We start from the raw sequence: 15,724 nt of genomic DNA, 5'->3' as shown, positions 1-15,724 counted from the left end.
GACTGGATGAACTCAGATCTTGATCAAAACTTCTGGATCTTCATCAATGGCTTAGATCTGCTCCCCATTAGGTTGGATCGGCCAGATCTTCAACGGATGGTTCAGATCTCTCCTATTCTTGATGAACGACCCATAATGCTTCAAAGCTTGATCTTCTCGTTTGAACTCCGATTTGAGCCCAATTTCGGTCCAAATCCAAATTCAAGATCCTTTGATGCCTACAAAATAAGAATCAAATATTAGCATCAAATAACACCAAAAATAATATCATTTGCAATTAAGTCCAAAAATACACACTATGCACAAGATGTGATGTAACCATGGTTTATCTATAAAATCAACCTCAAAACCATGCATAAATAAATCAAAATAATGCAGTAAAATCATGGTTATCAGTAGTCCACTGCCACTTTGATCGTCTCTTCAAAAGTCAAGGACAGCTTGTCGCTGAACTTTTCACCAAATTCATCCGAGAGGACGAATGCTTTGCGCGCCTCCGCCAACCGACTGGGCTCTCCATCTTGATACTCTTTAAGAGTAGCCTTGGAAGCGTTAAGGGCATCTTGAAGGTCCTTCAAAGCCCCCTCTGCTTTAGTCCGGTCGGCAGAGCGGTCCTCCCGTTCGGCAGTCAGAGAGGCGTCCAACTCCTTAACGCGCTGCTCTAGTCCTCGGTTCTCTACTTTCATCATATCCATGTCCTCGATGGCTTTAAGTTTCCGGGTGGTCGCAGTCTTTATTTCCTTGTCCCGCTGCTTGACTAAGGCTTCAAGGCGGGCCACTTCGCTTGTCAAGCCGGAAGATCTACCCCGTTCGGCTTCCAGCAACCTTTTGGCCTTCTCCAGAGCGGCCGTCGATTATCTGCTGTCCCCCGCGGCCTTGAGCTTCTTCAGCTCGTCCTCCAGTTCGGCTAGGCGATTGCTGATGGCAATCTGCTCCACCCAGTTCTGCGAACGGATATGAGCAAGTTAGAAGCTCGATCCAAAATAACCAACAAAGCAAAACAACATACCCCGGTCGCCTGTTGTAGATTGCTGTCGCCGAGTTGACTAGGAGTCATCATGGCGATTCGGAGACGAGCATCCTCCCAAGCTTTGGCGAGGGGACCCGTGAGTGTGGTTTGCTGTTCGGGGACCACCGGCCGATCAGCGGCCGCCATGTATTCTTCCGACGGGAGGCGCAGGACGGTTTTTATCAGTTTTGGGCCGCTCGGATCACCCTTCGAAGCAGCGGCCTTACCGGACGGCTCACCGATGGAGGAAGAAGGACGGTCGCCCAATCGCCTAAGACGCTGCAGGGTTCGGGGAGGACTGGAGGGCGACACCTCAGAGGTAGCCCTTAGAGAGCCGAGTGGCGTCGGGGTACTCTCTATAGAGACCGTCCCGGATAACACCGGAGCTTCATCGCCCCGCTCGGATTGCGGTTCATCAGATCGAGTTGGTTGAGAGGTTGCCTCCGGTTGTTTGCGCTTCCGAGTTGCCAGAGGAACGTCGTCGACCGAACGACCCTTTACCTCGACTTGAGCAGATGGTTCTATGTCGCCCGCGACCTCGTCGTGAGAGGCAGGAGCGTCTAAGGCTTCGGGGACACCCTGAGTCCCCTCATCTTCTTTGCCGGCCGGCTCAGCTGAAGCCGAGCCCTGCTCGGCGACCTCCCTATTCTTTGCCGCCTCGATCTCGGCGGCTCGCAGTTTCAGCCGCTCGGTAGCCTTGGCGCGCCACATGACTTCAGCTGCATAAGCAAAAAATAAATCAGTTAGAACAAAACAAACGGGAAGATAAGGGAACTTACTCATGCTGCAGGGCAGATCGGCTGGGGTAGAAGACAAGCCGAATATATACATTACTCCCGGAAGGAGCAGCTTGTCGATGTGATAGCGCTGGCCGACCAGCCGATCGGCTGCATGAAGATAGGCCGCATCGCCTCTAAATTTGCCGAGCTCTGGTTGCGCTGGCATCGCCGTCTGCCATTTGATACGGAAGGTCGGTGGTTCGGGGAAACGAAAGTAAAAAAAGTGCTCCTTCCAATGTTTGTTGGAGCTCGGCATGTTATCAAAAAGGACGAAACCTATCCTAGATTGGAAAACAAAAGTACCCCACTCGACTTGTTCGGGGTAGTAGAAGTAGTGGAAAACTTTGGGGTCTAGGGGAATGCCGTTCAGCTTGAATAGAATTATCACCCCGCTCAGCAGCCTTATGGAATTCGGAACTAGCTGGCCGAGCGGGATGCGGAAGTAATTGCAGACTTGCACGAAAAACTTATGGGGTGGAAAGCGTAGCCCGGCCAAAAATTGGTCTCGGAAGAAGAGAACGGTGTCGGGCGGCGGTTCATGAGGCCGATTGGCCGGTGTGGCTAATACTATGTGGTGGTCGGAAGGGATGTCGTAAGTCCGAACGAGATGCAGCGCATCCTCCTCGTCAAACCGGCTCTCCATGGTCGTGTACCATAGACTAGGAGCGCCGCCGGTCGATTACGAGGTGCTAGTCATGGTCGAGAGACAAGAATGCGGGACCAAAAGGGAAGGTTCGAACAAGGAATGAAGGGAAACCGACTGAATGAAACGATTAACAGAAAGAAGAAAACGTAGGGAGCGAGGAAAAGGGTCTTACGAGCAAAAGGGATGATCGACTGGGGCCTGGGGGTTGCCGAAGAGTTGAGGAGCAAGGTCGCCGGAGAAGAAAAAGAGCAGAGGGGCGCTGGAGGAGGATGAAGCAACAATGCGGCGAAAAAGGAATCGCGGGCTTTATATCGTCGCCCGAGAGCAGCCTCCACCGCCCGATTCAGGTCGTGAAAAACGAGGCCATCATCCGGCCGTTCGTTTCAAACGGTGGATGTCCCATCGGAGGTGACACCACCGCCATACGTTGACAAAAGCAGGATCGCCACGTGTCAGCAGGATACGGGTCACATTTAATGAGCACCCCTTACCGTGCGCAGCGCACGTGATTGGCAGTAAAGGACAGGATCTGGTAGGGATTTCAAGGGAATACAAGGCACGAGCAAGACACCGCCGACCGGGCGCAGCGCATCTCTATGCCTGGCTGAGCGGACTAGTGTAGCGGCCGTTACTCAGTCAGATCGGCAGTCCAGTCAGTCAGACTTCGCCTCCTTCGACTAGACTTGAGGGGGAGGCAAGTGATCCGGCAGATAGAACAGGGGACCCCCATTTTGAGGGGTCAATGCCACGTGGAAGTCAAAAGACCAGGTGGCTGACCGGAGAAGGGCAGACCGGGCGGCCGACCGGAGAAGGATGAGCCGACCTCCCGGCCAGCCGACCGATGAATAATCGATGGCAAAAGGCGCCCCGACAAGAGCCGGGGTTCCGGCGCTCGATTGAACAGTAAGTAAGGGCCGAGCAGAAGTCATGCTTGGCCAAAGACGCAAGGTAACATACTGCTAGCAATCCTTACATAGCACCTTACCTGAAGTCTCCCCAGCATACCGATTCATACGGAGGGCCGGACGTGATGTGAATGCCGTCCGGCCGGCGCGTAAGATGAGGGCCGGCCGGACGGACTCCCCGTCCAGCCGGCCGGACGGACGCCCCGGCCTGTGGTAGGTAGAGAAGGACAAGAACATCTTATGACAGCTGTCAAGTCCTATGGCTAGGCCATACTCCAAGTCTGACAACGAGGTGTTCTGTTGTCCCATCGAAGACGTGCGTGGACTGTAGCAGTATGGCGTCAGGTAAGTTTTCTGACAGACACATACCGAGGTATGGGCTACGGACACGTATGCGCCTCGGTGGACGTGCGTGAGCTCTTTCACCGCTCTATATAAAGAGCCTTATACTTCGCCGGAGGTACGCGTTCGACAACTTTGGAGCCACTTTTTTCACTACTAGTTTGCCTGACTTGAGCGTCGGAGGGTCGCCGCCGGGAGCCCCTTCCCAGCCCGACTTCTGTACAAGTTCGCCGGAGGTTCGTGCAACCAGTCGAAGACCCACGTCAGCAACTGGAGAGCGCCACGTGTCCAACGTCCGTTGATTCAGCATTCGGACAGGATCAATAGTAAAAGATAGTATTTGAATTATGGGTTTGAGAATGACATTTTGGGAATGATTACTAGATTTATGAGAATCAACCAAACCCATATAACTTGATGGGTTTTATTTCCATTCTTATTCTCATTCCACCCTACTATCAAATTTATACACATAGTCATTCCTATCATTTAACCAAACATCCCCTAAATCCCAAAACTACTCAGTATAATCCCACGCCACCATTTTGCTTTTAATTCACCTGATGTGGCAGAAACAACAGGCAATGCCTATTTCATATATGCACTCCTATTATCAACAGTCCAGGTTTTCTTAAAAAAATTCATTAATTTTTTTAAACCCGGGTAGGTATTTAGCCGATTATCTTGGAATATCATTGATAAATTGAAATCTGTGTTATCAAAGGATTTATAGTATGGAATGTGTCTTTCACCTACTTTAGTATCATTTTAAAATAAAATGATAATCTTGTTCCTTTATTAATCAAGATTTTAGTCTTTTTGGAAGTATCATGATAATCAAATAAGAATTATTTATATTTATTCAAATGATTAATTTAAACATCTAATGATTCTAATAATTGATTGTAGAGTTGATTATTCAGATCTTTCAATTCAGATATAAATTTGGGACCTATGAATTGGTCAACAGGAGCCATGTGAAAGGCTCATAACACGTTCAATACAGAGCTAGATCAACCCAAATTTAAACCAAGCTCGGGGCCAACCGATGGGCTAAAAAGTGGAGTCGTACAATCACAATTTGACTTGAATTAAGTTTGATAGGAGACTCAAACAAGTGAGCAAGAGAGCGGGAGGAATCACACATACATACTCTGAGGATGCGGGAGATGTGGTGGGAACATATTCCAAGGATGTGGACTGCTGTGCGAGAAGTGTCTAATAAGAATTGTCCCTCGTCCTCCCAAGTTGGTATAAAAAGATATCTGTACAAGTGAGCAAGAGAGTGGGAGGAATGACTCAGACAGGTGAGCCAAGAGAGTGGGAGGAATGACATAGACATATTTTGAAGATGTGAAGCATGCGCGAGATGTGGTGAGAACAGGTTCCTAGAATGTGGGCTGGTGTGCGAGAAGTGCCTAGTAAGAATTGCCCTTTATTCTCCCAAGTTGCTATGAAAAGATATCCTTACAAGTGCACATAGATATGCATATAAAACAAAATCCTACTAACAATCCTAAAAGTGGAGTTGTGCAATCACAATCCGACTTGAAGTTCTATGGGAGACTTGGACAGGTGAGCAACCCATTGGACAGGTGAGCAAGAGGGTGGGAGGAATGACACAGACATATTTTGAGGATGTACGAGATATGGTGGGAATAGGTTATAAGGATGTGGCCTGGTGTGTGAGAAATGCCTAGTAAGAATTGCTCCTTATTCTCCCAAGTTGGTATATAAAGGTATCCGTACAAGTGAGCAAGAGAGTGAGAGGTATGACTCAGATAGGTGAGCAAGAGAGTGAGAGGAATAACACAAGCATATTCTGAGGATGTGGGAGGATGTGCGAGATGTGGTGAGTGTTGGAACCCCAAGGTGTTTTGATATGATCAAATAAGTTAAGTTAGGTCCTGTTTGGTTTAACCCTTGTGTCTAAGTGTGCAGGAGCTTAAGAGCACAGGAAGTCGAACGGAGGACGCGGCTAGCGAGAAGGACGACACGGAGAGAGAATCAACGGGCTTGGTGCGTCTGTGGACGAGGTGTCGCGAAAGAGTACATCGGTGAACGAGAAGAACGCACGCGACGTTCGAGGGACGAGAAACCGGAGAGGAATGATGCTCGAGGAGAAGGCTGGAACTTGGGTTCAGGTGAGCCCTTTTCCGGATGGCTGAGATCACTCAAGCAAACAGAGCCGGAGCGGAAGACCCGGACCGAGACGAGCTGAACGGGAGCAGAGGTCCCGGACCAAAAAAGTCAATTCTGTTGACTTTCTTGGTTCGGGCGCCCGGAACCATTCCGGGCGCCCGGACCTGGATGATTATCCAGATCACGGTCAACGCGATCTGTGCGAGAAGGGATAAAATTTTATCCCCTCCTAGGCGCCTAGAACCCTTCTAGGCGCCTCGACCAAGACTATAAATATAGCCTTGGTCCAAGAAGCTGAACAACAACTTGTAATTCACTTGTAATCCATTTCTCTATGTTATACTTTTCGTCTGTGGTGTTAACGCTATAAGAGGCTACTCCACCCGAAGGAGATCTTCAAATAGTGCGCTACTTTCTCCTTGGATTAGTAATCTTCTGATTGCAAACCAAGTAACTCCTTTGTGCCTGCTTTCTTTTAATTAGTCTTTGTCTTTTTAATTACAAGTATTCTTTATTTAGTTGATAGCCCGAGAAAGGGTAGATTTATTTTTTTTCAGGGCAATTCACCCCTCCCCTCTTGTCGATCTCCAAAGGGACCAACAAGTGGTATCAGAGCAAGGACGCTTCAGAAGGACTAATCGCCGACCAAAGCAAAGCAACCAATGGTTGGACCAAGCATCGTTCCACCAAAATTCGAGGGAGACTTCACATACTGGAAACGTTGTATGGAGGTATTTCTGAAAACCGATTTTGAACTTCGTTTAATAATAAAATACGGTTTTGTAGCTCCTACGAATTAAAATGGAGAAGAAAAGAAGAGAGTCTTTGGACGAAGAAGGAGCAAAATGATTCAGTAGCGAATAACCGAGCGAAGTATCACTTGCTGAGCGTGCTGCCGCCTCAAGAAGTCAACCACATCAGAAGCTACTCGTCGACCAAAGAACTTTGGGAAAAATTTCTGGAATTTCACGAAGGCACGTCCGAAGCCAAGCTCGCTAGAAGAGATATACTTCGGAACAAGCTGACAAATATCGGTCTGGAAAAAGGTGAGAAGGTAGTCAATCTACACGCAAAGGTAAAAGAACTAATTACCAGACTCGAGAACCTCGGTGAAACGGTAACCAACTGGGACACGATATGCTACGCACTCAACACCTTTCCCAGAACTCCAGAATGGACCTCAATCATCGATGTCTACTATATCTCAAAGGACCTGGAGGTAAGTACCTTAGAGGAATTATTTTCTACTCTTGAATTACATGAAACCAGATGTGCAGGAACATCAAAAGACTCAAGCCAGATTATGACGCTAAATGCAACCAAGAAGGATGAACCCGAGTCAGATTCGGAAGAAAATCAAGAAGCTTATATGGTAAGAAATTTTAAAAAATTCTTTAGATATAATAAATTTAAAGAAATGCAGAATAAGAAAAATTCAAGAAATAGAAGAAGGGTTCGTTGCTACCAGTGTCAAAAGTAAGAACACTTAAAAGAAGATTGCCCAGAACTCAAGAAGGATAAAGTCAAGACACACAAGAAGCACAAGAACCTAAAAACAATTTATATACCTAGAAAATATCTAATTAACCCTGTAGGAAGGAACCTCTATTGGGTTTCAAAAACTTATTTAATTTAAAGATAAAATTAATACCTAGCATTTTCAGCGAGAAAATTAAACTTTTAAATTCTTTATGAGGCTTTGTCTAGAAAGTGGTTGTTGCTCCAATAACCAAGAAGGCCTAGTGTCTCACCACTGTCTGGAAGCCAAGTATTGAAATAAAAATTTTAATTGACTAACTGAAAAAGCATTGAATTAAAATTACTTAATGCTTTTAAGGGTTATTTAATTTGTTTTAGAAAATTCTCAAAATATTTATGTTTGTAAAAACTTAGAAATTTTTTTTTACTTAGAAAATTAAATTGTTCTCATTTAGAAATTTTCTTAATAATATTTTTTTTTCTGCCCGAATTTTTTTTTAACACTTAATTTTTTTTGCAATTTTTTTTAAAGTGTTAAAGTAAACCTTAGATGTGTTAAGACCTCATATTTTTATGTGATCAAAGGGGGAGAAGAATGTTAAGTTTAGGGGAGGTATTCATTAAAAAATCTTATTTGCAAAATTATTTGTCTTTACATTATGTTTGTTTTACTCTAGCTTAACTTGGGTTGCTCACATCAAAAAGGGGGAGATTGTTGGAATCCCAAGGTGTTTTGATGTGATCAAACAAGTTAAGTTAGGTCCTGTTTGGTTTAACCCTTGTGTCTAAGTGTGCAGGAGCTTAGGAGCACAGTAAGTCGAGCAGAAGACGCGGCTAGCGAGAAGGACGGTGGGCTCGGTGCGTCCGAGGGACGAGGTGTCGCGGAAGAGTATACCGGTGGACTAGAAGAACGTACGCGACGTTCGAGGGACGAGAAACCGAGGAGGAAGGCTGCTCGAGGAGAATGTCGGAACTTGGATTCGGGTGAGCCCTTTTCCTGATAGTCGAGATCACCCAAGCAAGCGGAGCCAGAGTGGAAGATCCGGACCGAGGTGAGCTGAATCGGAGCAGAGGCCCCGGACCGAAAAAATCAATTTTGTTGACTTTCTTGGTTCGGGCGCCCGGACCTGGATGATTATCCAGATCGCGGTCAACATGATTTGTGTGAGAAGGGATAAAATTTTATCCCCTCTCAGGCGCCTGGAACCCTTCCAGGCGCCCCGACCAATGCTATAAATATAGCCTTGGTCCAAGAAGTTGAACAACAACTTGTAATTCACTTGTAATTCATTTCTCTGTGCTATACTTTTCTTCTGTGCTGTTAACGCTGTAAAAGGCTACTCCGCCCAAAGGAGATCTTCAGATAGTGCACTACTTTCTCCTTGGATTAGCAATCTTCTGATTACAAACCAAGTAACTCATTTGTGTCTACTTTCTTTTAATTAGTCTCTGTCTTTTTAATTACAAGTATTCTTTATTTAGTTGATAGTCCGAGAAAGGGTAGATTTATTTTTTTCAGGGCAATTCACCCCTCCCCTCTTGCCGACCTCCAAAGGGACCAACAGTGGGAACAGGTTTTGAGGATGTCGGTGTTGGGTCACTTCGGAGCTAAAAGGTGGGGGGGGGGTGAATAGCTTCTCGCACTTCGATGATGATGATTTGCAGCGGAATACTTGAAGCAAACTCTTCAATGCTAACAATATGGATTTACTTAGTATCCACTTCAAGAAGAGGTGATTAATCCAAGGATCCGACCCTCACTTACTTATCCAATATCAAAACACTCATTTTCAGAAATAATTCGGAGGCGGAGAAACCTCGTACAAGCTCAAGAACAAGAGAATACCACTCGAAACAAGGAATCAAATGCAAATACAAATCGAAACATGACTAACACTTTGAACCTTGAATCCCTCGAGCTTTTCTTACTTTAAATGCCTCTTAAAACTTGGAAGTGCAACAACACCTCAGCCTTAAGCTTCTAAGAACTAGCGAAATGCAGCAATACCTTAGCCCTAATCTTCCAAGAACTGGCGAAATGATGGAGTGGAGTTATATCTGAAACAGTGCTCGAAAAACCCTTTTCTAGGGTTACTGTTGGCACCTTAATCGATTAAGCATCCTCTTAATCGATTGTCACGCCAGCAACCTACATAAACGGCTATATTTTCAACCTTAATCGACTATCCTAGTCGATTAAGTCTTGTTGAATCGATTAGCCAGATCGATTCAGTAACATTCGGTTGGATCGCGAGAAAGAGCTTAAGTGATTAACCTGATCGCTTAAGCTTCTAACAGAAATATTTTGTTCGAACTAAAAAGCACTGTAAGCGATTATCCTAATCACTTACAATGTCCTAGTCGATTACACCAATCGATTACGTATGCTTTCTTATGATCCCAAGCTTAAGCGATTGCCTTAGTCGCTTAAGCTATGGTAATCGACTAACCTAGTCGATTACCAAACCCTAACTTCCCAACCGAAGTCTAGGGTTCCCTTACCCAACATCCGGTCAATCTTGACTTGTTGGGACTCCTCATTGCCTAGCATCTAGTCAATCTTGACTTGCTGGTACTTCTTCACCAAATGTCCAGTCAATCCTTTGACCCATTAGGACTTTTCTTCTTGCACCAAGTGTCTGATCAACCTTGACCCACTTGGACTTACCATTATCAGATGTTCGGTCAACCTTGACCCACATGGACCTCCACATACCTAGCTTCACTCATCAGAACTTTCTTTCTGTCTAGCTTCACTCATAGGGCTTTCATCTGGCTTCACTCACCAGGATTTGTCTTCTGCCTAGCTTCAGTCACTAAGATTTTTACCTGGCTTTACTCATCAGGAACTTTCATTTGCCTAACTTCACTCACTACGATTTTTACCTGACTTTACTCATCAGGATTTATCATTTGCCTAACTTCACTCACTAGGGCTTTCACCTGCCTTCACTCACTAAGATTTTTCATCTGCCTAGCTTCACTCATTAGGACTTTCCACACCAAGTGTCCGGTCAACACTGACCTACTTGGATTTTCATCATTTGTCAACCTCCCCATTGGACTTGTCTTTGCCTAACCTCCAGTTAGGACTTTTCAATCAAGTATTCGGTCAACCTTGACCTACTTGACCAATCTCTACACACGGACAATTGCAACTGCAATATCCATATATTGTCAAACATTGAAACTCAAACATGAAGACTCAAACTTGAATCAACTCAAGCTTAGTCAACCTGATCAACCTTGACCCAAGGGATATTGCACCAACATCAGGTTGGCGTGCAAGAAGTGCCTAGTAAGAATTGCCCCTCAATCTCCCAAGTTGGTATACAAAGGTATTCGTATAAGTGGATATAGATATGCATATAAAACAATCCTAAAAGTGGAGTCGTGCAATCACAATCTGGCTTGAACTAAGTTCGATGGGAGACTCAGATAGGTGAGCAAGAGAGTGGGAGGAATGACAAAAACATATTTTAAGGATATGGGAGGATGTGCAAGATGTGGTGGGAACAAGTTTTGAGGATGTGGGTTGGCATATGAGAAGCGTCTAGTAAGAATTGCCCCTTATTTTCCCAAGTTGGTATAAAAAGGTACCCGTACAAGTGAGCAAGAGAGTGGGAGGAATGACTCAGATAGGTGAGCAAGAGAGTGGGAGAAATGACACAGACATATTTTAAGAATGTGGGAGGATGTGCAAGATGTGATGGGAATATGTTCTGAGAATGTGGGCTAGCATGCGAGAAGTGCCTAATAAGAGCATTCATAGCAGTTTTTCTATAATATCTCTAAAATTTGAGGTAAACCATTCACCATATTAAATTTAGATAATCATTTTTCACTACACACTACATCAATTATCCTAAATTTTCTATTATCTTTATTTTTTATTATTTCCTTCTCTATCTTTCACTTTTTTAATTATTTTTTTTCTTTCTCCTTAATGTCTATTTTTATTACCCAATATATTCCCTTTATTTGTTCTCTCTCCCAAATTAAATAATATTTTAATATTTAGCGAATGAATTTTATTTTTTAAATTCAAAGAAGTATTATTCATGAAATCTAAATTTAGGAGAATAGATGGGGTAGCTGATGTAAAAGTTATTTTTATGTAAAATATAAAATTTAAGATAAATTATGTGTTTAGGGAAGAATATCCATATCAACTTCTCTAAATACTAAATTTATCTTAAATAGTACTACTTTAAATTTATAGAATGAAATTCATTCCCTAAATATTAAAAATTCATTTAATTTGGAAGAGAGAAAAAGTTAAGGGAATAGATTGGGTAATGAAATGTAGATATTACATAGGAAGAGAGAAAAAAAAGTAGAAGAGAGAAGACATTAATAAAAAAAATGAAGATAATGGAGATTTTAATATAACTAATATAGTGTGTAGTGAAAAGTGATTGTCTAAATTTAATAAAATTAGTATTTTACCTTAAATTTTAAAGATATTATAGATTTAGGATCGTTGGGCGGTTAGAAGGGGGGTTGAATAACCCTGCACAAATAAAAGTAAATGAACCCTTCTCGGACTTAAAAGAACACTTGCATAAAACAATTAAATGAACTAAAAAAAAAAATAGAGGCTCAGAGTTTTTGCTTAGTTATAACCGGGGAGATTGTTAATCTAAGGAAATAATCACACTACTTACTAATTCAGGCGGAGAAACCTCTTTACAGCAATTAACGCACAAAAATGAAGAAGCTAAACAAAGAGGAAAGCATGTACAAGTATTGCTCAATAATTCTTGTTATTTTTAACTTCTGGGACCAAGATTGTATTTATAGCCTTGGTCGGGGCGCTTGGAAGGGTTCTAGGCACCTGGAGTGGGATAGAATTCTATCCCCGATACGTCAGTGAAAGTCCATGTCGATTATGATAACATTTGGGTTTCGGGCGTCCGGAATGGTTCCGGGCGCTTGGACTGACAAAGTCAATATGGTTGACTTTTTCGGTCTAGGCCCTCTGGTCCGGCTTTGCTCACCTCGGTTCGGGACTTCTGCTCCGACTTCACTTGCTTGGGTGATTTCGGCCATCCGAAATAGGGCTCACCCGAATCCAACTTCCGGTCTTCTCAAGCAACCTTTCACTCCGGCTTCTCGTCCCTCAAAAATGTCGCGCGTCTCCTTCTCGTCCGTCGGCATATTCTTCTGCAACACCTCGTCCCTTAGACGCACCGAGTCTGTCGGCTCTCTCCCGTGTCGTCCTTCTCGCTAGTTGCGTCTTTTGCTCAACTTCCTGTGCTCCTATGCTCCTGCACAGTTAGACATAAGGTTAAACACAATAGGACCTAACCTAACTTGTTTGATCACATCAAAACAACCTTAGGGTACTAACAATAGAGACACTAATGTGAATTCTCTAAGAATTGCCCCTTATTTTCCCAAATTAGGGTAAAAAGATATCCGTACAAGTGGACGTAGATATGCATATAAAACAATCCTACTAACTTCTTTTCTATTTTTTTTGGGTGTTTAACTTGAATATGTTGATGCAATCGACATCTAAGGTTTTGATATTTGACAATGTACTAATGTATGGTCAGGTTGACTAAGGGTTAATCTAAATAGGACTTGATATTTAGAAGAGAAAAGTCTAGTTAGGATTAAATGATTGGCAAGGGTAAGTTCTAACCGAATAAGTCTACTGAGTGACTAATTCTAACTGAATGTTAGGCAAGGGGAAGTGCTGGTGAGTGAAACTAGACTCTAGTGAGTGAAGCTAGATGGTAGAAGTCATAATGGGTGGAGCCAGACCCTAGTGAGAAAAGCTAGGTGGTGGAAGTCCTGATGAATGAAGTCAGGTCCTAGCGAGTGAAGTTAGGTGGTGGAAGTCCTGGTAAGTGAAGTTAGACCTTAGTGAGTGAAGCTAGGTGGTGGAAGCCCTAGGAAGTGAAGCTAGGTGGTGAAAATCATGGTGAGTGAAGCCAAACAATAGAAGTCCTAGTGAGTGAAGCTAGGTGGTGAAAATCCTAGTGAGTGAAGCCAGATAATGGAAGTCCTAGTGAGTGAAGCTAGGCAACCTTAGGGGGAGGTAACCCTAGGTATTGAAAAATCTTAGAGGAGTAAACTCTCAGTATGTGTGACTGACACACGGTCGACCGAACTAGCAAATTTTTAATACTACTAACACTGTTTTACTTTATTATTTTATATTTATTATGCTAACTTAATATTGCAGGAAAATCTTAGTTTATCAAGATGATAAGATATTAAGCAAGACAAAAAGTTCAAACAGGTCTGAGGACAAGATGTTTGGCAAGTAAACAATTGGAGGAGAGAGATCTAGTGAGGACGAGCTCCAGTGGCGCTATAGGTGCTGGTTCAACTTAGATATATTTTGGAAGTCTAAGTTAAAACCATGACTAGATTCTGGTTTTGGTAAAACAGAATCTAAGTCATAATAAATTTATTTCATCTTGAATGAACTCTCGTTTGCAGGGTATATTTGCTAACGTATTTTACAGGAGTGAAATATAAAAATTAACTCTCGGATGAACAGTGCTCAAGGTGCCTCGGAGCTGACTGGAGGCGCTTCAAAGCTTGAATAAAGGCGCCTTGGATAGGTTGGAGGTGCCTTCAAGGAGATAAACTTTGCGGATAAAGTTTCGTTGCGGAGAGATGCCTTGGAGTGTGCTAGAGGCGCCTTGGAGGAGCATTGGAGGCGCCTCGGAGTGCTTGGAGGTGCCCTCGTGCGAATAGAAATTGAAGCTCGTGGAGTTGATTGAGTCCAAAGTTTACGAGATCATTTTTGAGGTTTGAGGAGCTTAAGATGAGGTTGGAGGCGCCCTTAATGCTCAATAAAAGAGATATTCAACTAGCAGATGAGAGACAACACTAACACGAGCTACTACAACGGTTCTGCTAATCCGACTGTGCTATACTACTATATTCCAAGTTCTAAACTACTCAAGAACGACACAACACCGCTACGTGCTCAAACGAGTCAGAACTTGGGTAACGTGTAGTTTTTGGTTATTTACCCCTACTTTCTTTATTGTACTTGATATTCTAAAGTTGGTAGTTCTGTTATCAACTTACTTCTTATAAAGAATCGATTGTTTAGTCGATTACTCATCGAAAAGGTTCAAAAGATCCAGATCTTGAAGTAGGAGTCGTCATAAACTCCGAACCAAGTAAAAATTGAACGTATATCTTTTTACTTATTTTCTCGTTATTCCGCTGTACTCATACTTGTTTTACAAACCCGTAAAAGCTTATTATTTCAAAAATCACAAATGATTCATCTCTTCTCTTACGCACACCGATCCTATGGAACATCCAAGAGATTTCATTAAACTTCGTCTTGAGCTCCCTTCTACTTGTTTTTAATTGTTCTCGGTTCGTGTAGTGTGATCGTCGTCGCTTGAGATCTACAATGAAGCCCGAACATGCGATCGTAGATAACTAGATACACAAACATTCCCAAGTTCTCTCGTTGCTCGACCAACCAACTTGACAGAAACTGATCTGATAGGAGCCAACCCAACTTACATCCGACCTATTGATGGTATTCTGCTTCTATCCTCAAGGAACCCGTCCATTTCCTAATCTCAACATGATCATCACCAATAATTGTTCCTAATATGTCTAATTAAAGATAAAAAAGAATCTTATACTTTAACGAAAAGTTTTAGCTTTAAAGCTAAAAAAGGAGAGAAGTTTTAGCTTCGTCACTTTTCTTGGCTTCGACTACTCAAACTTTCGGCTGGCCAATCAGGCCATTTCTTGTACCGGGTCCACTGCATGTTCGCCTACTGCCACGAGTGGGGATCATTGTGGGTTCAGAAGAATGCATGCAACAATTATCTCTGTCCTTTGATTGATATCATGTGTCCTTTATTTTCTCACTTTATATATTTTATTGTCACTAGCCATTCCTCTCCGGACATCAGTCAAACAATTCTTTTTATATTTTAAAATAATAAGAGTGTTCTGAAATGGAATTAATTAATTAACTACTGTTGAAATTCTATCATCTTTAAACTAATATAAATTCTTTATCATGCTTTTTAAAAATGATTTTAAAAGTATTTCTTATGCCTGGTGTGTGTTCCAGAGAGCATATTACAATACTGGGGGGATATTGCTATTTACTGCGGGCTCCACTTGGTAAATGCTGCGGGTAACGAGTCCACGTCTCTTCCCTATATCCAAATTTTGACCGAGTCACGGATTCGCTGACGAGGCTTTCCGTATCGCCTGTTTCGTTCGGACAGCAAACGCTAAAATCGATGCTGTTATTGGAGAACTGCGGTGGGACGTAACACTAGAAACGTGCCTTTTTGGGCTGATGTCGGTAAATGTTACATATAGGCCCTCAAGTAGTTTACTACTTTCTGTCCAGTCCTCACTCGATGGGGGATGGCGCCGCTTGTGGGTCTGGAAGATTACTTTTTAGTCCTCC

The sequence above is a fragment of the Zingiber officinale genome, chromosome 1A, assembly GCF_018446385.1.
Source record: "Zingiber officinale cultivar Zhangliang chromosome 1A, Zo_v1.1, whole genome shotgun sequence".
NCBI classification, from domain to species: domain Eukaryota; kingdom Viridiplantae; phylum Streptophyta; class Magnoliopsida; order Zingiberales; family Zingiberaceae; genus Zingiber; species Zingiber officinale.
Note: the sequence above shows the minus strand (reverse complement) of the source record.